The 22,073-nt window shown below is 32.7% G+C and overlaps 1 pseudogene across 1 annotated transcript in view; it reads right to left on the bottom strand.

The window, feature by feature from the left end:
• Nucleotides 1–21,194, bottom strand: part of LOC114256755 (uncharacterized) — a 30,535-nt pseudogene extending 9,341 nt beyond the window's left edge. The window contains exons 1-4 of the transcript XR_014363352.1: nucleotides 21,150–21,194; nucleotides 20,777–20,882; nucleotides 13,775–13,909; nucleotides 12,822–12,921 (exon numbers count right to left, since the gene is read on the bottom strand). The product of XR_014363352.1 is annotated as an uncharacterized LOC114256755 (transcript). The remainder of the gene's footprint in view (nucleotides 1–12,821; nucleotides 12,922–13,774; nucleotides 13,910–20,776; nucleotides 20,883–21,149) is intronic.
• Nucleotides 21,195–22,073: the final 879 nt, after the last annotated feature.

The raw sequence follows: 22,073 nt of genomic DNA, 5'->3' as shown, positions 1-22,073 counted from the left end.
CGTTCATTTAGGAAGGTATTTACTAAAAAATTTTATACATAAGAAAGGAAAGTATATCTATTAGGGGTGTTAAAATTACCCAGTGAACAGAAGAACCGAACCAAACCAAACTGACATCTTTGGATTGGTTTGGTTTGGTCTTTGAGTGCATTGGTTTGGTTCTAGATCTTCAAATCCTCAAACTGATAGGATTGGGTTGGTTCCTAAATAGAACCAAACCAAGAATTGAACCTATTTATATATATATATATATATTTGAAATTTTATTTATATTTGATATATCTTCACATAATTGGTCTATTACAATGGATTTGATTGCACCTAATAATTTTAGGATAAATTACCAATAGGTCCTACTTTTAGGACTTACTACCCATTAAGTCCTATTGATAAATTTATCAAGTGCTAAATTTATCAATCTCTTGTTTTTATGAATAAATTTACGGTGATAAATTTATCAATCAGGACCTGTAGGTAAATAAGTATAGTTAATAGGACTGATTGATAATTATTAGGTGAATGAAGGAAGGAGTACTAGAAACTTGAGTTGTATTTCGAAATTGATTTAATTTGTATTGGTTGTATTAATGGATTTAATTTGTGTTAGTTATGTTTAAGCTTGAGACAGATTTAATTTGTATTGACTTGCATTAAACAATATTTTACTCTTTTTGTATTACGTTTAAATGTTAAAAACTTGTTTATTTTTATTATTTAATATTGATTGATTAACTTATTTTTAATATAGTGAAACTCTGGTTCCTACCCGAACCAACCCGAGCTACATCGGGTTGGGTTGGGTTGGTTATAGTGCATGATTGGTTTAATTCTGGGTCCAAAAAATTGGAACCGATCATGATTGGATTGGTTCCACATTTAGTGTCAAACCGAACCAAACTGAACCATGAATACCCCTAATATATATGTTTTTAACTTTGCTATTAACTTCAATTTGATAGGGGTCTGCTGTTAAGTAACCAATTTTTCCAAATGCCTAAGTTGTTAGGAAATGGACTCAACAATATATTAGCTCCACATTTAGTGTCAAACCTAACCAAACTGAACCATGAATACCCCTAATATATATGTTTTTAACTTTGCTATTAACTTCAATTTGATAGGGGTGTGCTGTTAAGTAACCAATTTTTCCAAAAGCCTAAGTTGTTAGGAAATGGACTCAATAATATATAGACAAACAGATAACCAAATAGAAGGAGAAGCAAACAAACGGGGACATAATACCAAATGCTAATGGAGAGACTTGAACCTAAGACCTCTCTTAACCTAAGTTCTGATACCATGTTAAGTTACCAATTTTCCCAAAAGCCTAAGCTATTAGGAAATGGGCCCAACAATGTATATCAAGCTGTCTAACACTAAAAGAGAAATTGTTTGACTGGTGGTGAATTGACAAATTTGCTATTAGAAATCATCATTTTTTCATCACAAATCGACGGAGCAATTGGCAAATAATGGTAGTTTCGACTTTTTTTTTATTTATATATTTTTATTATCAACAAAAGAGAAGTTTATTGATGCATCAAATTAAGATACAATATCGAAGGATATATCAAGTAACAAAGATGCAAATAATGTGGTTCAGATGAATTGGCGGATTAGAAAAAAACTTAATTCAAATAGTAATGCTACGGACCCGGACATAAAAACCCATAAATTACCCAGGATTTTACATCAATGGCTCAGATTTATTTCATATGTAGATCCCACACTTCATTCAATCTCCACCACCCCAACCCATTTCTGGGTACATTCTGGGACCCAAATTCTAGGACCCTAACTTTTTTGTAATTCAAATTACAAAATTTGAATGAAAGATTTTAAAAAAAAATACTGATTATAAATTAGCTAAAATAGTCGAAATTAAAATATAAATTTACAATGAAGTTAACTAAAAAAATTCCAACCACATTACCTAAAAATTTCCAACCATAGTATCTAAAAAATTCTAGCAAAACAACACCTAATTTATTAGCATTACATAAATTTGCCTTGGTTCATTCTTTTTTTAAGATAAAAATTCATTGAACAAACAAAACTAGCAAAACAAACAACCAAAGAAGAGAGAAATAGTGAATGAACAAAGAGCGTGAAAAAAATTACGAAAAAACAAAAACTAGCAAAAACTATCAATTTATGTATAATAAAAATAAAATAAAATAAAAAACTGAACCCTAAAAAAAATAGAAATATGACATAAAAAAAAGTTGAAAAATACTATAAAATGATTGAATCAAATCAAAGTAAGGATGTTTAAAATCTATACAATACCCAAAGATTTAAGAGAGAGAGAGAGAGATAGAGAGAGTACTAGGGGCGATCGGTGATGAGCAGCAGCGAGATGAGTGGCAGCGATCGGGCATGTGAGCAACAAGTTAGCAAGAGGAGAGGGGGAGGCCAAAAGCACTGTCTATCTTCTCTAATCTGATACAAGAGATATGAGAGAGAGTAAGTGAATTAGGTTTAATTGAGAAATGATTAGTTGTGTATGAGTGTATGTTTATCACAATACATTTAGTTTGAAAGCTGTACATAAATGGCCGATGGATTGGTTTGAGTGTGACACATTATTTAGATTGGTGGTTGGTTCAGTCGGTGAGACACATACGCAACTTAATCTACTCCAAACTTTCTCTCTCAAATCAAACATGTATAAATGGAGTGGAAGAGATAAAATAAAGTGATTAAAACAAATTTATCGAACATGCAAATAGATGGAGCGATAGAGAGAGACACATCGTCACTTAGATTTGATACTACTAAAAAAAGTGCTTTTTGCGACCGCAACAAGCCGTCGCAAATAATAGAAATGTGGTCGCAAAAGACCTTTTTGCGACGGCCATGCGACGGCAAACGGAGGACGCGAATGTAGGGGTGGTAAATACTTTTTGTGATGGCAAAGCAGAAGTCACAAATTATTTGTGGGCACCTTAACTACTTATGGCGGCCGCTATTTTGCCATCACCAAAAAAAAAATGCCATCATTTTTTGGCCACCATCTTGTTACCGTCACAAATAGTTTTCAGTGACATTTTATAAAATACTACAATGGTAGCTGACTTTTCCTGTATGATATTCTCCATCTGCTTGATGCTCTCATCCTTGCTTTTCAATTCGTGGAATTTATTATCAATACTGGATTCTTAAAAAACATATGAATGGAAATGTAGGACAAACAAAATCAGGAAAAAGTAACAGATAATATACTCAATTTTCCAGCAAAAGCTATCTATTAGTGAAACCACAATGCCTTGTTACACGTCACTCTGAATAATCTAGACAGGAGTTACAAGTTAAAAACTAGATACACATTAGCTAGTTCGCGACGAAATGGCCAACGTTCAGAACCATGGCTAGCACCCTTTGTGAAGACTGCAAAGTGACCCATTCAACCACAATAACCACCAACCATCAGCTAAATAGCCAATAGAGTTCTTCATTTCTCAGATTTAGATAGGGAATTAAAAACTATTTGAACAACTATATACCATATGCTCAACAACTTCCTAGAAAATAAAAGAAAAGGGTAAAAAGGAAAATCTTAAGTTTTATCTTGTAATTGGTTTTCAAAAAACTAAAATTTTACTGCACAAAGTTGTAGTAAGCACAGTTGCAGGAATACTTGTAATTGGTTTTCAAAAAACTAAAATTTTACTGCACAAAGTTGTAGTAAGCACAGTTGCAGGAATACTTGTAACTCAAGTACTTGTGCCACATAATTCAAAACGTGAAGAAGATACAAAGATACAAATATACAAAATTCTTTCTTTTGGTCTCTCTCTCTCTCTCTCTTTTATTTTTATTTTTCTTATGTCTGATTTTCTGACTTATCCTCAGATAGCAAGGTCCTATTGTGAATGAAACCAAAAAAAACCCTAGAACTAAAAGAAAACAAAGAAATCAATCTAATGTACTGATACTGTCAGTGAATTGAGATAGATGTGAAACCAACAAAAACTAAAAATAAAATTGAAGAAATTGACAAACTTCAATCCAATCATAGAAAAATGCACTTCAAAACTCGATATCATACAGGCAAATGCACAGTTTAACTATCAATCAACCGGTGTGTTACAAAACCCAAGAACAAAATCACTGCTGCATTTGATTGCCAGGAAATGTGGGTGTGAACAAAAATATAGAGAAAGAATAAAAAGAGATGAAAACTTCAAAATTCGAGCAATATAAGAAAGGAAGGAACTTGCATTTATAAGCATTATCTTTGTCATTACCTAAAAACCTAAAAAAAGTATAACCCCTGCTCGAATGAGCATAGGTACTACTTTTTTTTTAAAGCTCAATTGAGGTTTCAAAATCAAAATATATCTTAAAATTGCAATTCCTTCTTCCATTTTCTCATCATCCAAACATATAACAAAATTAAGAATTCAATTAACTAATGCTATTTACTTCTAGAAGGCTAAGTTGAGCTAGAAAATTTTAAATTCCCAATCTAAGTAATGAGAAACTTAAAAAGTTCAAATTCTTCCTTCATTTCTCTTTACTACATTTACTCAACAACCAAACGGAGTATAATGAAAAACCCAAGTACATAGAGAGAGGATAGTAACTAATGCTTCGATTTTCCCATAATCCAAACAGAAAACAAAATTAAGAATTCAATTAACTAATCAGTGTGTTTGGTTTGAGTTTTCCGGATTAATTTTTTTGAAAACTGACTTTTTTAGTTTTCTTGTTTTTTTGTTTTTAGTGAATATTTTTTAAATTTTAAACATTTTTTTTACTTTTTTAGATGCACCTTACTTAGATGTATCTAAAAAGTAAAAAAATTGTGAAAAAATATTTTTAAAAATTAATAAATACATAAAAATACAAAAAATGTACTGAATTCTTGTATTTTTTTATATTTTTGGTATTTAGTGAATTTTTAAAAGATTTTTTTTACAATTTTTTTACTTTTTAGGTGTATTTATGTTAGGTGTGTCTAAAAAGTAAAAAAAAAAAATTGCTTAAAATATTAAAAAAATTCATTAAAAACAAAAAAACACGAAAATAAGAAAGTAGAATTTTCTGAAAAGCATTTTTTGAAAAGTGGAAACAAGCAAGGTGATGCTATCTACTTCTACTACGCTAAGTTGAGTAAACTTTTTACATTCCCAATTCAAGCAATGAGAAACCTAATAAATTCAAAATTTTCCTTCTCTTTACTAGATTTTCTCAGAAACCAAATAGAGTATAATCAAAAACCCAAAAAGCAGATAGAGTTAAGAATCCAATTAAATAATCTTGTTTACTTCTAGGTGGCTGCTAAGTTGAGCAGAAACTTTAAAAATCCCAATCCAAGTAATGAGAAGCATAATATATTCAAAATTCTTCATTTGAATTTTGATGTTTCTGCTCAACTAATTCATTCAACTTGGCCACTGGTTACAATTGAAAAAGGTATCTGTTTAAAAGCTTAAAGAACTGATAGAAGTGTCTCACATGTAAAATAGTTCCAGACTTACATCCATGTAGAAGCAGTGCAATGACAGAAGGCTTCAGTGCATCAGCATAATCAGCAAGTTGATGGTAGCTTCACCGAGGATGGCAGACTGTGAAGAACCCTGATGCCAATTCAATTCAAGATATCATAAAGTTAATTACGATGGGATAATGTGCGTAATAAGTGCAGAAAAATACAAGAGGCATCAGTGTATCAAGTACAGAAAACTAACAGTATAGAAAAATATATTTATAAACATAAGAATCAAAGTGAAGAATTAGTGAATAAAACTACCACGGCCACAATAAATTTGTATAGCTTTCATCATATTGTTTGCTTTTGGAGTCTTGGAGAAGTATTGTCATTTCATAGATAGTCAATGGAACATTTTGTATGGTTGGGTTACATGCTAATTATCATATTACTACCTTGATTTGAATTAGATTTTGCTTTGTTTGGACATATCTATCCCTTGAATTTGGTTCTCAAATGTGAAATAAGCTTTTAAAAAAACAAGGAGCATATAGGAAGATTTGATTGTCGATTTCAAACAAGGATTGAATAGGTAGATCAAGCACTTACAAGATCCTCAAAAAGCCAGAGTTGGCTCGCAGGTGCCCTGGCCAATTGGTGGCTCCGTAATGGCAGTATGGTACAATTCATAGCTTTGATAATAATATCCTCATGAGCACAATTCATAATATTCAACACAAGTTGACATGCCTTCTGAGTACTCGTCAATAGCTTTGATGGACAATTAAGTCAACGGGCTGAAAAAGGTACTTTAAGGGTATTCTCATTGTAGGATGTACAAAGAAAACCATATAAAGAAACAGGTATAATATATTTCAGTATGACATTTTCCTTCCCTTGGTTTGTGGACATGCAGTTGGCTGGTTTTCTTTCCCATGCACAAACTTTGAATTTAAGGCCTAATATGTAAGGCCTTCATGTTGGGATAAATTTTAATTAGTTTCAAACAATGAAGCCTATAATTTAGGTGGGATCAATACACTATTGGAATATAAAGTTGACAAGATTAGACGAAACAAAAGAGCAATCACATTGTCAAAACAAATTAATGCACACATTTGGACGCAAATCTAAGGCCTCCTATTTGTGTTCCTAATTTATTTATTTTATGATCAAGCTCTAAACATCATAATTAGTGATGGCATCTAAATGTTCAAGCTCAAATCTATCTTGGCATATCAGGAAAATTAGCATTAAGCAGCCACACATAAAATCCGAAAAGGAAATGTAAGCAAAATGACATAAAATAAACTGAATTAATCACCATTACACTGAATTTTCAGTCTAGAAACGGGCACTGCATAGAACTAATCACTACTTAGCTTCTACATTTGTTCACAGACCCACAAAAACATTAAAATGTACAAATTACAAAAATGAACTGTACAACACCAAGAATTCATACAGAGTGACGAAGGAATAAGGATGAACTGAAAGGAAGCAACAATTAAGCACCAAAACAAGTTAAAATGACATAAAATCGCAAAAACAAATCACCATATTGAAATGTGATACAGAGAGACCTGAGATGCACGATCTGAGGAAGTGAATTGGAAAGATCTAGATCTCTGTTGGTTCGTCAACAACTCGCTTCCTGGATTGAGAGAGATAGAGAACGAGATTGAGGGGTCGAGAGAGGGTTATGAGAAAGAAAGGAACGTTGGGAAGAAGAGAGAAGAGGGTTCTGAGAGAGAGAGAGAGAGAAAGAGGAGCGTGGGTATTCTTCTGTTCTGTCCACGTCTTTAGAGTCTATTGGAGTCTTGAATTAGAGATTTTCATAAGCAAATAAGGAAGAAGAGAAAGAGACATTAAATGGGGAGAGAGAAGGTCTGGAGAGGACGATACGATACAAATATCTGTTTCCTTCCCTCCCCCTGTTATTTTGAACGCATTACATAAAAAGAAAAGGGATAAGAAAAAATAAAATGAGATGGATTTGGAAAAGTAGATTCAACATAGAGAAATAAATAAAACAAAGGGAGATGGCTACAATATTCCAAAAAGGGAAATTTTGTTTGAAAGCAACTTTTAACAGCTAACACAGGGAGAGGGGCCATTTCCCAATATGAGCCATTTTTGTATTGTATTTCCAAAATTAGGCCAACTTCTGACGGAATCCCAAAACTAAGTTAAAACGCTATTACTATTCGCGCTTTCACTGTTAGGAGCGTAAAAGTAGGTGAACAGTAAAATCGCTATTACAAATAGCGACTTTGATTAATAAGTCGCTATTACAAATAGCGCTTCTAGGGTTATTCTTTTTCCCAATAAAAAACGCTGTTCTTAACAGCGCTTTTCACACAAATTTTTGTTGCAAAAAAACGCTATTATCAATAGCGATTTTAACAAAAACAAATTTCCCAAAAAACGCTGTTTATAGTAGCGATTTTAACATAATTTTTTTTGCAGAAAAAACGCTATTCATAATAGCGATTTCAGTTCAAATTTTGTTCCAAAAAAACGCTATTTCTAATAGCGATTTTAACAGAAATTTTTTTTTTAACATAAACTTTGTTGGAATAAAACGCTATTTTCAAGATAAAACAAAAGAAAAAAACATAAAGCAATTATCATGTTAAAATATGTTTTTTTTTTCTTTTGTTTTTGTTTAGAATGTGTAATTCATAAATTTTACATAATATGAAAAAAAACCTCTTCTCATATATTAATTTTACATACTATTTTTCATATATATAATTTCAAAATCATATTCATGTAGATTATTGAATTTTTTTTGGGAAAATTTTACATAGCGATTTAGCTATTATAAAAAATGTAATTAAAGCTCATTTAGCTATTATCAATAGTATATTAATTTTACATAGCGATTTTTCATTTTTTCATAGCGAATTGTTTCAAGTTAAATGAGCTTTAATTACATTTTTTTAATTACATTTTTTTGGGAAAATTTTTTTTGTTAAAATCGCTATTGTTTTAGAAAATGTAATTAAAAAAAAAATTTCATCTTCACTAAAGTTGTTTTCATGTAAAATTTTTTTTTGCTTATTGTTTTGTGTAATTAATTATTTTTTTTTCGCTTTACTAAAGTCGTTTTCATGTAAATTTTTTTTTTCTTTTGTCTTTATTTTGGGTTGGAAGGTGTTATTTTGAAAATTATTTTGGCTTTACGAAAGCCGTTTTCATTTAAACATAAATATATATTTATTCTTTTGTTTTGGGTTAGAAGGTGAGAATGTAATTCAGAAAATCAGTTTAGTAAACCAGTTTAGTAAAACCGTTTTGTACCCGTTTTCATTTAAATTTATTTTGTTATGGGTTAGAATGTGATATGCATGCTGTACAGTTCGAAGCACACCCACACATTGTGCAACTCGACGAGCAACGACGAAGGGTGAGACGCGAAGACCACCGCGGAGTAGGCCAAGAAGACAAAGGCCACAGCGAGAGCTCCTAAAATAAATTTTCTCAACATTTTTGTAATAATACTTAATACATAATATACGAAGTCAGTACTTTACAAAATACTCTTACGGGTATGAAAACAACATAACTGAAGTTGCAAATGTAATAGTTTTCAGTTACGTAGGTAGTACAGACATAATTCTCCCACAAAAATACATTATGGACACCATGAACTGAACACACATTACATACATCCTGGACACTCTTAACTGAACACACAATACATAAACATAACAGTTAGATAGAGAAACACCTAATTCATGACCTAATATTGCATATTAATAGCCGTAACATTTGACAGACACAATACATAAACATAAACTTAAACATAAACATAACATAACATAACAGTTATACTTACTCTAACACAGACATTACATATTAATGGAAGTTGTTATATTGCCGAAGTGTAGACATTAACACCTAATTCGCGCTTAAATCGGCAGGTGGCTCAGAATCTGAACAATCCGAAAGCTCAGCGTCAGAGACAAGTTCAGGATCCTCCATGATAGCCTTGATAGCCGCAACATTTGGTTCTGTTTTGTTCTTCTGGGCATCCTTCTTAAGTATGAGTAGCTGCATATCGCGGGCCAATCTACGACCCATTTGAGAAATCTCACGTTCTAGTGTTTGACATAGTCGATCAACATTATCAGGATCTTCCTTTTGGATCTCAACAGAACGTGCTTTTGGCACCTTCAGTCCTCTTTCCCGACATAATCGTTCGTTTTGCACTCGCTCTATAAATAGTGCGGGCCACTTAAGAAGTCTAGCCTTTGCATAACCATATCCTGTTTGATTTTCTGATGGATCCTCCACCAAACCACATGGATCTCGATAGTACTTGGGCATGACGAAATGTCGCTTCCCAAACCTATCATGATAAGCACAAGAGGCATCCAAGAAAGGAAATGGTGTTTCATCTTCAGCATCGCCACTTCCCCTTCCCCCTCCTCGTCGTGAACTTTCACCCCTTTGCAAGTTCCTACCACCTCTGCGACCCCCACTCCCTCCTATGAACCATGTAGCCATGCTAATTTTTTAAAACAAATGAATAATAATTTCGTAGGGCGAAATGAGTTGTAAGGTTGTGTCTTCACCTTGAGTTGTAAGGTTGTGTCTTCACCTTTACTCGTTTATATAGTTGATTATGAACGGATAAATGAGAATCCCACATATATGCATGCTGACTGTAAGGTAAATCAGTAGATTCACTGTTGCCATGTGACTTTCTAAATTGAGAATCCCACATATATCAATACGAGATGAGTTATCACTGTAACAAAAAAGTCGAGCAAAATATGGAGAAAACCAAAGCATGTGGACCAAGTCACATCACTTCACAATCCATCTGCATATACGAACAAAATAAGGGCATGGTGACTGTAACGTAATTCAGTGAATTCACTATTGCCATGTGACTTTCTAAGTTGAGAATCCCACATATATCAATAATAGATGAGTTGTCACTGTAATAAAAAAAATCGAGCAACAAATTGAGGAAACCAAAGCCTGTGCACCAATTCACATGACAAAGACCATCCATCTGCATATAAGGACAAAATAAAGGCATGCTGTTGTTAACAGATGACAAAGAATCTCACATATATCAATAACAGATGAGTTGTAATAAAAAAAATCGAGCAAAAAATCGAGAAAACCAAAGACTCTGCACCAAGTCACATGACTTCACAATCCATCTGCATATACAGACAAAAATAAAGGCAGGCTGACAATAAGGTAAATCAATGAATTCACTGTTGCCATGTGACTTTCTGAGTTGAGAATCCCACATATGTAAATAAGAGATGAGTTGTGACTGTAATAAACAAATCAATCAAACCGAAGACTGTGCACCAGGTCACATGACTTCACAATCTATCTGCATATACTGACAAGTCTCTCCACGATTTGACTACTTAATGTGTGAAAAAATGAAGGTTATGAAGCTTACGACCCGCTATTTGTATTTCATTGAAAAGTATGACTATTTGAATTGTTCTTGTCATTTGGGAAGCTATTCACCGACCTACCTGTTATGTTTTATGTGTTGTTGAAGGCGGTAGTTCGATTCACCGAGTTTAGTTTTTTGTCAACCCCTCATTCATTACCGGAGTCATAATTTTTACTGGACTTTCAATAATTGTAAGGTGACTCTTTCTTCTTTCCTGATGGAGATTGAAATTCGTTGTAATTTCATCCCTATTTCAGCAGCCCCAGTTAAGGGAACCTTTTCTCCGAGTTGCCTGATCTATTTTATGTGTTTTAAGTATTCACATAATTGAACATACATTAATCCATTAATTAATCCAGAACATTCATGAACAAATTGCAATTCAATAAAGAAAGTCATGAACTCATAAATGTGTACTTATAAATGTAGGTATTTCATAAACTTTAGGTTCATAACAAAAATACTTGAAATACATCCGTACGTTACACCAACAACAACGTTGTCTTACACTCCAGGAACGAACATATGAAAGATAACGGTGTTTGATTTCTTATTCATCATCTGACATGTAGTAGTCAGAGAGATATTTTTCATTGTTGAAGACATTATTTCGCTCAACCATTGTCAAATCTCTGTTGCTTGCTTCTGCCATTTCAGTGGCTAGCTGAAGCATGAAATGTCGACATCTCCGCATCAACATCCTGTTGTTCTCCTTCTTAATTCTGCTAACTGCTTTTTCATAGTCACTCACATTTCGTCTAGCCATGGTCAATGAACGACGATGAGGTACCAGTGCCCCAAAGTTACGTAGATCATTATACAATCCTTCTTGCTCCGTTACCCTGAACGCCCATTCTGCTCGGATACCAGCATAATAATCCTTCGGACTTGAGTACTTTTCGCTCTTGTAGTCATACATAAATGGAGGTAGCAGCCACACTTTCGGATTTCTTTGCTGGCGTGAACTTCCTGCACCTCTTGAAGACATTGTTAATAAAATTAAAAATAATAATAATAATAGTAATTGTATATCTATTACTATTGTTATGCCTTCAACAAACATCATACTGGGGTATTTATAGACATGATAGTGGTGCTAGGGCACTATGGAATAAGTGATACACGTGATATTATTTGATGTTATTCATTTCATGTAATTTTGATTACCCGTGACTTTGTGTACCTGTGATGTAGTCACGGATGTGGTTGTAAGATAAAATAATAATTGTAGGCCATAGAATCACAATGCTATCCCTTCATATTCGAGCAGTGCGTTGTCAAATAAAACAAAATGCAGTGAGTTGTCACATCGGCACATGAAACTATTTTGTCATGCTTACTTTTGTAATACAATAAGTACTCACTTGGAATTGACGATTTCAGTACGTATAAGTGTTTTCGAGAAATTATAAATCAAATCGAAAAATGAAATTTTCTTTGTATTCAAGTAATATTGTTCATAAACTATCATTGTTTTTCTCACCAACATAAGAAAATGGTCACCTGCTAGGTAAACACGATTGGAACGTTGGTGCCTATATTTTATCTTATTTTCAGTTAATGAACTTCAGTCATCCGATTTTTATTGTCATTACACAATCGTCCATCATATTTTTTTACCAACATAATAGCATTTCTGCTTCTTTTCACAGTCATAATAATGTGACTTAGATGAATTCTGAAATGTGCAGAAAAAACAAAGCATGTAAGTTGCACTGCAGAAGTCACATGCATCACGTAATGTCAAGAAACAAGTCACAACGTATACAAGCATGGCAAAGTAAGAAAGTCACATGCATTACTGCATCACTGCATAAAGTGACATGCAGCATTGCATCACTGCACAAAGTCACATGCAGTGATGCAGTGATGCACAAAGTCACACGCATCACTGTATCACTGCACAAAGTCAGATGCATCCCTGCATCGCTGCACAAAGTCACATACCTCCTACGTACTGTGCCCATTGCAATTATGCACAAAGTCACAGGCATCGCTGCATCTGCGGCACAATAGCCGATGCTACAGGCCGTTGATTCGTTCATGACTGCACAAAGTCGAGTCCTGACAGCTGTATCCACTGGATAAGGTCAGTGGCATGCATGTGATCGAACAGGAAATTGCATACACACAGGTACCATGTGTGTATATGGTATAAATATCGTAGCATACCACAACAAAAGTTTTACAGCTATTTCTACCGATATGATCATGACATATACGGTGGTTGATCTATATTCAGCAATGGGTCGCTATTGGGTTGCAGATGGAGATGAATTTCAATACCCATTAAATCCAAATTTGCGTTACTCACGTGCCACCGTCAATACCATGAGAGCTGAGTGGGAATTTCGCAAAACTCGAGCAAACGTTCTCGTTGAGCTATGCTGTGAAGTTAATCTTAAATTTCCTCGCCGGTTAGCCATGCGTATGCCAACTGACACTCCACAGTTGTTGCAAAGGGCATTGCATCGTATCCGCGACGAGGTTAATCGCATGACCCAACGTTTGCAGAGGTCTGAACTAATGAAGACCGCAAATGAGCGTGCCGAATATGGGTTAATGGATGATGCACACCAGTACTACGCCTGGAGCATGGATGTTATGTATGAATCTGATATTGAGATGTCAGATGATGATGATAATGAATGAAATTGTTTGGATGAACGCCCAGGGCATTTCTGTAATGCATGCAATTTGTAATGCTTATCCATGACTTATCAATAAAGCGAGATATTTCAATTATTTTTAGCCTTCAACGAACATTTTTTTTATAGCTTCTTTACACATTTTTTTTTCTTCATCACACATTTCATTCTCATCATTGTCTAGGGCGACATCAGGACCGTACATGTCACTGTCAGCAAACTGCACAAAATTAACCGTTTCAGCCATATTACCAGCAACTTCAACTGGAGTCGTATGATGGCTATAGGTGGGCACATCTTGGGTGTTATTGTGAAATTCAGTCTCGTATCCACCATGTGAACTTGATTCTCCACCATGGCCATGAAATGTCTGTTGTGTGTAGCCAGCTGCATAACATTCATTTGATTCATACATAGGAGACTGAAATGCTGTCGTGTCAACCCCATGTGTCAGCAATGTAGTGAACGGCTGCGATTCCATCTGTGTTACATTCGGAAGATTCTGTACAACCTCTTTCTGAATGTACACTTCCAAACAATTTGGTGGTTCGAAATTTCCACCGATACTTAAAACGGTGTTCAACGCCTCATCGTCATTTATCGGTAATATTTTGTATTTGCTGGTTGCTTGCCACTGGCGATAAGGATATCTACATTTGAAGATCAATCGGACTGTTTCCCCGTAACTTGCGACCTTGGACATAAACATCTCCTCCAAATTGCCAAGTGTGGTGCCAAGTTGCACCATATATATCCCTTTCGGCTCAGCATCATATGACACACCTTCATCGGGATCCCGAATTATGTTTCCCCCCCAGTAAAAGATAATTGGAACAGTTGCCATATACTTGCTTCAATGAAACAATAAATATTAAAATATCAACAATATACATATATTGAATTGTACTTGTAAAATAAACATTAAAATTTGCAGAAGCCACAAATAAAAGCAACCCTCTAATTTTTTATCAATTTATATTTTCCAGGGTTGAAGGAACTGTAGAGGTGAAACATTAATTCAATTTGTATTTTGTCAACTATATATTTGTGTCTCAACTTGATTATTACTTTTTATTCAATAATCTTGTTCACTTATTTTTATTCGTATAACAGAACAGCTGAGATTTCATCTATACGTGGAGTTACATATTGTGTCTCATTTACTTCGTATGTGAAGACTCTTATCTTTTCAACGTGAATGTTCTTTGTTGTCATTGCTCTATTGTCTTCATCTAAAAAACACATAACAAGAAGTATACTTGTTGTCTTAATTCTTTCGAATTAGTGGCGAAAAATAAAATAGGTTGACAGATATTTAGTAGAGGGTGACGCGATTGATTTGGACAATATAAAATACAGGGTGCAAACATTGAGAGAGATTTTTTTAACCTGGTGATGTAATTGTTCAGATTTATGGAAAATATAAGTTAATTTGATTTGCTCCAACTTGTGCCATTACGGACCTTAATGACAAAGTTATTTCCTATGTGAACTAGTAACCCTCGTCCATTTTGTAGAGGGCATAGAGGCTTTCTTATAAAATTAAAACAACAAACTGATTTTGGATCATTTTGGATTGTTCTGAAAAGTAAGAAAAAAATTAAATTTATTTACTCTTTTTTTTTCTTACACATACAAAAACAACAAAATTATTACAGAGATAATTTATAATGGCCAAAAATTAGAGATAATTAAATTGAAGTTGGTGGTTAAATGTATGGACTACATTTTGGACAGTTATCCATGTGAATCTATCGGGCCATCCGTACCAATTATTTGGTATTACAAAATACATGCTTACCCATCAACGTGCCAATTTTTTTTTCCCTTCTTACGTACGAAATTGCTACGGACTATTAATTAAATTAATTTATTACTCTTTTCATGCATATATGTCTGCACACCTCTATGGACAGAATAATTATGATATTTGCTTCCGCCAACCCCTAATTTTGTAAATCTATTTAACTGGCCTTCGGTAATCTTAGGATTACTGGCCGGTCATACCTATAGTAGCGGGTTTGGGTCGTGATAGAGTGGTATCAGAGCACGAGTTGATTATTTGAAGTGTTTCCATGTTGGATCATTTTGGATCGTTCTGAAAAGTAAGAAAACTTGATTTTGGATCATTTTGGATCGTTCTGAAAAGTAAGAAAAAAATTAAATTTATTTACTCCTTTTTTTTCTTACACATACAAAAACAAAAAAATAATTACAGATAATTAAATTGAAGTTGGTGGTTAAATGTATGGACTACATTTTGGATAGTTATCCATGTGAATCTATCGGGCCATCCGTACCAATTATTTGGTATTACAAAACACATGCTTAGCCATCAAAGTCCCAATTTTTTTTTTTTTCCCTTCTTACGTACGAAATTGCTATGGACTATTAATTAAAATAATTTATTACTCTTTTCATGCATATATTGTAACTACTCTAAAATAGCAGCCAAAGTAGATTTTCATTTTCAATGGTAGTGGACAATCACAAAGTGAAAAAGACGATAAGTCAGTTCGTTCAATACCCATTTCAAAAACTTTCTCAAATTTTCTTCAGTTTATCATAAAATTTTAATTTGTACTAGAATACTATTATATGTATTACAAATTCAGCTCATTAAATGTTTTAATCATATTTTGGCTGCTTGACCCCAAATATGACCCCAAATATAGTGAAATAAACCAAACGAAATTAAACCAAATTTTTTTTTTTAAATCAAATACAGTCAAATTTAAATATTTTCAGAAACCAATAAAAATATTTCTTTTCAATAAAATAGAGTCAAAATTAAATATTTTGATAAACCAATAAAAATATTTCTTTTTAATAAAATAGAGTCAAAATTAAATATTTTGAGAAACCAATAAAAATATTTCTTTTTAATAAAATATAGTCAAAATTAAATATATGAATTTCGGATTTTTTAATCGCAATTCTTAATTAAAAAAAATTACTTTTAAAACCCTAATTTCCTTTTAATTCCTCTTCACAAGAAAAAAAAAACAATTTCCAATTCAACAAATGTACGTTGGTTTATTCAATATTCAAAATATAGACATTTTCATTCACAAACATAATTTCAAAATTCTAATTCCTGATTTGAAATTTAAAAATATAAACATTCAAAATATTCAAATTTATTCAATATTCAAAATATTTTTCTTTTGGGTCCAATGCCAGTGGTGCAATACATAGTAATTAATGGGTGGACATTGGAGATTCTTCTTTCTACTAATAAACCCACTTCGCAAAAGTATGAAACAAAGAACTAGCTTGTTGGTCAAGAGTCTTTTTATAGCTATTTTAGCCCAAACATGAGATGCCAAACGAAACCTAAGATTCACAAAAATTAAATTTAGAAGGCATAACACTATTTACATACATCCTAAAATTATATATATTACAGCTAAATTAGCTAATTGCCCAATAGAAATCCAGTCTATGATTTTGCATAATGATGAGTAGCTCTTTCACTTGTTCATGAATTCCCTTCATTTGACTTGATTATGATTGTGTTTGAATCATAACTTTGAACACAGTTTAAAAATAAAATAAAATAAGAAAAAAAAAAGAAAAGAAAAGAAAAGAAAATAAAAGAAAATAGAAGAACAAATTAGATTTTATTTTACTCACATTTTTCTTTCTCTTAATTCAAACTCAGTTTTAAGAGATTGATTGACCTGACAAATGAGACACTTTCTTAATCAAAGTTGTATTAGATTTATCATTGCAGAATTGATTGTAAAAAGAGAAAAAAATACTCTCTTTTTTTCTTTTTTTTCGGCTGAAGGTTAGATTTGATTTCAAGTTTTTGGTACACCTATTAAAAGACTTGTGAATTAAGTTAATGTGGTCATTTAATGTTGTACCCGAGCCTTGGATTTACCAAGAGAAATAAATAAATTCACCTCATTTTCTTTTTGTCAAGATAAAGAAACATAATCTTAGGGTGTTGTCATTTACTGCATTCCAACAAAAAAATCAAGGTTGAGATCTGAGTCGATTTTTTGATATGAGTCGATTTTTTGACAAAAAAGGGTTTGTTTGGATATGAGTCGATTTTTTGACTATTTAATTTGGGGCTAAAAAATGTCGTTAGTGATAGGTTTTTTTGACTTTTATGAGAGAAAAAATAAAATATTTATGATTTAGATATAACATTTTGTCTTATATGAATAAAATAACTTATTTTATCTTATATGACTATTTTAGCCCAAACTAATATCCCAAACGGGAGCAAAGCCAGATTGAGTTATTGTGCCCTTTCTTTGACTTGAAACCTTGAAATTTGTTTATGTTCATTTTATTTTTTATTTTATTTTTGGGTAGCCCTATTAATATTTTGGTTTTGTTGTAACGGTCCATGAAATTTTGGGATGATCAAATTATATTAAATCTAGCATTTAGTGAATCTTATCACGTTTTCAAGAGATGAGGATATGTAAAATATTTTGATCCTCCATGTAATTCTCTCTGCCTTAAATTAATCAGAGTATACATATGTGACAAAACTTTCCTTTTTTTTTTTTTAAATTTTAATTTAATTTGTTTTTTGGGGTAGGTCATCCATATGTGATCCTAACACATTCAAAACCCAATAAACAAAACCCCTAAATAGTCCCAAAGAAACATGGATCCTTTGTCTCTTGGGTATCACAATGCAGGTCTCGAGTCTTGACCTCTACAATTTCTCCCAAATTAATGACATTTACATGCTTTGATTTCTATTTTAACTATCTTCATTTGTATAGGAGAATGTAAAACATAAATAGAAATAAATATGATGAAACTTAGATATTTTTGTACATAGACAAAAATGTTCTCACATTTGAAATAATGAAATTAACTAATTTATAAAAAAAAACATAACAAAATAAAATGATAGTATCCTCTTGAATAAAAAAACAAAAAACATTAATATTTCATTATAAATAAAATATAAATTTATAAATCATATAAATAATATTACTTTCTTTATTTGGAAGCTCATTTAACTTGAAACAATTCTTTGAAATAGATTATTGAATTTCACTTACAATTAGATTTTAATCTATTAATTTTATAATATTAGAACCAAAAAAATAAAATCCATTGATGCTATAATATTACAAAAAAAATAAAGCATTTCAATTTATTCCAAAAAATAAAAAACCAAATAAATAAAAATACTTTATTTAAAATTATATAATGACAGTATATGTTTCAAATTAAAAATACTTTATTTTGATAAACCAATAAAAATTTCAGAAAAATTCAAAAACTAACCATGATTCCAAAAAATTCAATTTCATTTCAAAACCCTAACATTGACAGAAAAACCCTAACCCGTATGCCAAAAAATTCCAAACCCTAATTTCATAACCACAATGATAAAAACCCTAACACATTTAATAATTCACAAGTAAAACCCTAACATTGACAAAAAAATACAACACATTTACAAACACAAAAAGTAAATACATAAAATTAGGGTTAATGTCATACCACGGAGAGAGAGAGAGCAGAGACAGAGAGCGAGAGAGCGAGCTGAGATGGAGCGAGAGCAGAGAGAGAGAGAGCGAGCGAGAGCAGAGAGAGCCAAAAACCTAAGTCTGAGTATGCAAATGAGGGGGGGGTGAGGGGGGGGTTTTGTTCGTATATATGAGGAGTTTGAAAACGCTGATATAAAAAGCGATTTCATTTAAATGAAATCGCTATTACAAATAGCGTTTTTTGGCAAAAAAATTTGAACTGAAATCGCTATTAGAGATAGCGTTTTTTCCGGGGAAATTTTTTTCTTAAAATCGCTATTACGAATAGCGTTTTTATGCAATTTTAAAAAAGGCGCTGTTAGGAAAAGCGTTTTTAACAAACCCTAGAAGCGCTATTTGTAATAGCGACTTATTAATCAAAGTCGCTATTTGTAATAGCGATTTTACTGTTCACCTACTTTTACGCTCCTAACAGTGAAAGCGCGAATAGTAATAGCGTTTTAACTTAGTTTTGGAATTCCGTCAGAAGTTGGCCTAGTTTTGGAAATACAATACAAAAATGGCTCATATTGGGAAATGGCCCCAGGGAGAGGTTTTGGAACAAAAAATAAGAGTGATGTGATACTAGCAATGGGGGACAGCTGTTGCGCTCATGCGTAGCAGTGATTGTTGTGTGATTAATAGAATATTCTTTAAGTTTTATTTTAATAATTTAAATTATTCACTTATTAAAAATTATCAACTAAAATATATTTGTAAAAATTAAAATTAATCGGATATTGACATTCATTATCATTTAATTTTTTTATATACAAATATATTTTGGTGAAGAAAAATCCCAACCATTGATGCCTCTAGTGGGACACATGTCGCATTCTCCTCGTTTCATTTCACGATCACTCTACTTAATTCAATCTAGAGTATCCGAACAACTTGTGATTTGGAACTAGGGAGGAGAATTATTATTTGAGTAATGATACATTTCTCTAATTTTAGAATTCTAATTGAGCTCTAATAATATGGCATGGGATAAAACAAATAAAACCAAGACCAAAATATCACAACACAATGGGGTCCACTCCCATTAAAGCTCTTTTATTAGAGCTTCCAATCAATTTTCTTATTATTTAGAGTAGTTCTTTTAAAGAAATATTACATATTAATAAAGAAAGGGCTAAATTTCAATTTATTTTTGTGATTTGGAGAATGTACGATGAGTGATTCTACTTACACCACTAGTTTACCTCTTTACACTCTCCATCTCATTATATCACTAAAAAAAAGTGATTCTCATTACACCCATTATAGTGCCAAAACTAATCCTAAACTTAAAACTCTTCAACACCCTTGCAGTTTTATACCGATAACTTTTGGTAATACAATACTAAAGAATTTGAATTACTTAAGTGCCGTGTTACCAGACAAACTAATTTTTTTCAACAATTTGTTACTGTTTGATTGGGTGATTTTACTTTATTGAATAAGAAATTAGTTGGAGCTCATTTGTGAAGTGCATGTTCAGTGATACATTATTATATAAATTAGATTACTCCAATATCATGTTACCGAACTAAAATATATTTGTCCATCCGCCTATCGCTATACATTTATAGATTAGTCCAGTATTATGTTGCCAAACTAAAATAAATTTGTCCAGTCACCTGTCGCTTTACTTGCGTTGTAGATTGTCTTTATTATTGTCGCATTAAAAGTATCCCTTCGTTTCATTGTAATCAATATCTCTTTTGATCGCACTATACTCTTTGACATGTCAACTAACAATGATGTTTCCTCCTTAGATAATCTACTAGCAAATTAATTCCCTTCAAGATGTTCAGCAGTCGGATGATTATACTTACATTGCTGCAATGAATCGAAGCATTATCCTTACAATCAAAAAAACAAAAACTATTAAAAAAAATAAAACGGAAAATGCATAGTAAAGAGTAACCGAACAAATTAAAAACGTTCAGCCTTGGGTTACCAGAAATATATCTTTTATTCTACAATGGGTTACCAGACATATATTTTTTGTTCGGCAATGTGATTCTAAACTACTTTATTTTGTTTGATTTTGACACACCGAACAAAAATCGAAGTACTCTCTCAAACAACAAAACGAAAATATCCACTGAACAAATAAAAAAACTCACCATGTCACTTCTTTGATGATTCTTCACCACTGTTTCTTCATCCATTGCTTTTTTCTATGATCAAAGCACTATGAATTTTACTTTTTGAAAAGAGAGGTATAGCAGAAAAGAAAAACTGAGAAGGAAAGACTAGCAATAGGGATTGAAGAGCAATGGGTGTAAGGAAATGATAAAATATATTTAATTTTAGTCTTTTGTCCTTAAAAATAATTTTACACATGGATAAAATTGGAAACAAAAAATAAAAAATCTCATATAGAGGGTGTAAAGAGGTAAACTAGCGGTGTAAGTAGAATCACTTTGTGTAGTTTATGCTCTTAATGTTTAAAAATGACCATATAACATTTTGTGGTTTGTGAATTGAAGTGTACCATTAAAATCGTTAACGACTTAATGAAAAAGACTAAAATACCCCTGTATTTTCGTCATTTGTTTGAAAGGCAAAATGCACTTTGATCCATGTGCTTTATTTCACGTGCACTTTACCTAGGAGTGTAAAAATGGTCCGCGGCTCGTGGGCTACCCGAAGCCAGCCCGCGGCCCAAGATGGGCCCGGCCCGTTTAGGCCTGGGCCTGGGCTATCATTTTGAAGCTCGGCCCAACCCATCAGCCCGTTTAAAAGGGCCACTCAAGGCTCGGTCCAAGGCCCACTCTGCCCTACTCGAGGCCCAATGTCTTTTTTAGTGGAAAATAATAAAATTGGTAAAAAAATTGGGTAGGCCCACCTAAGCCTGAGGCTAGGACCAGGCCCACCAGCTCGGCCCGCCTAAGGCTCGAATACCCCTGGGCCTAGGGTTGGGCTTGCGTCTAATTTTTTGGCGGGAGCCCGCAAGGCCCAACATGGGCCGGGCCAGGCCAGATTTACACCCTTAGCTTTACCCCCTTCAAATTTGAAAATGAGTATATGACTCCTTCTGTTTGCCA

The sequence above is a fragment of the Camellia sinensis genome, chromosome 1 (genome assembly GCF_055761805.1).
Source record: "Camellia sinensis isolate YWXY chromosome 1, ASM5576180v1, whole genome shotgun sequence".
NCBI classification, from domain to species: domain Eukaryota; kingdom Viridiplantae; phylum Streptophyta; class Magnoliopsida; order Ericales; family Theaceae; genus Camellia; species Camellia sinensis.
The sequence above is the reverse complement of the archived record's forward strand: the minus strand, read 5'-3'. Positions and strand labels throughout refer to the sequence as shown.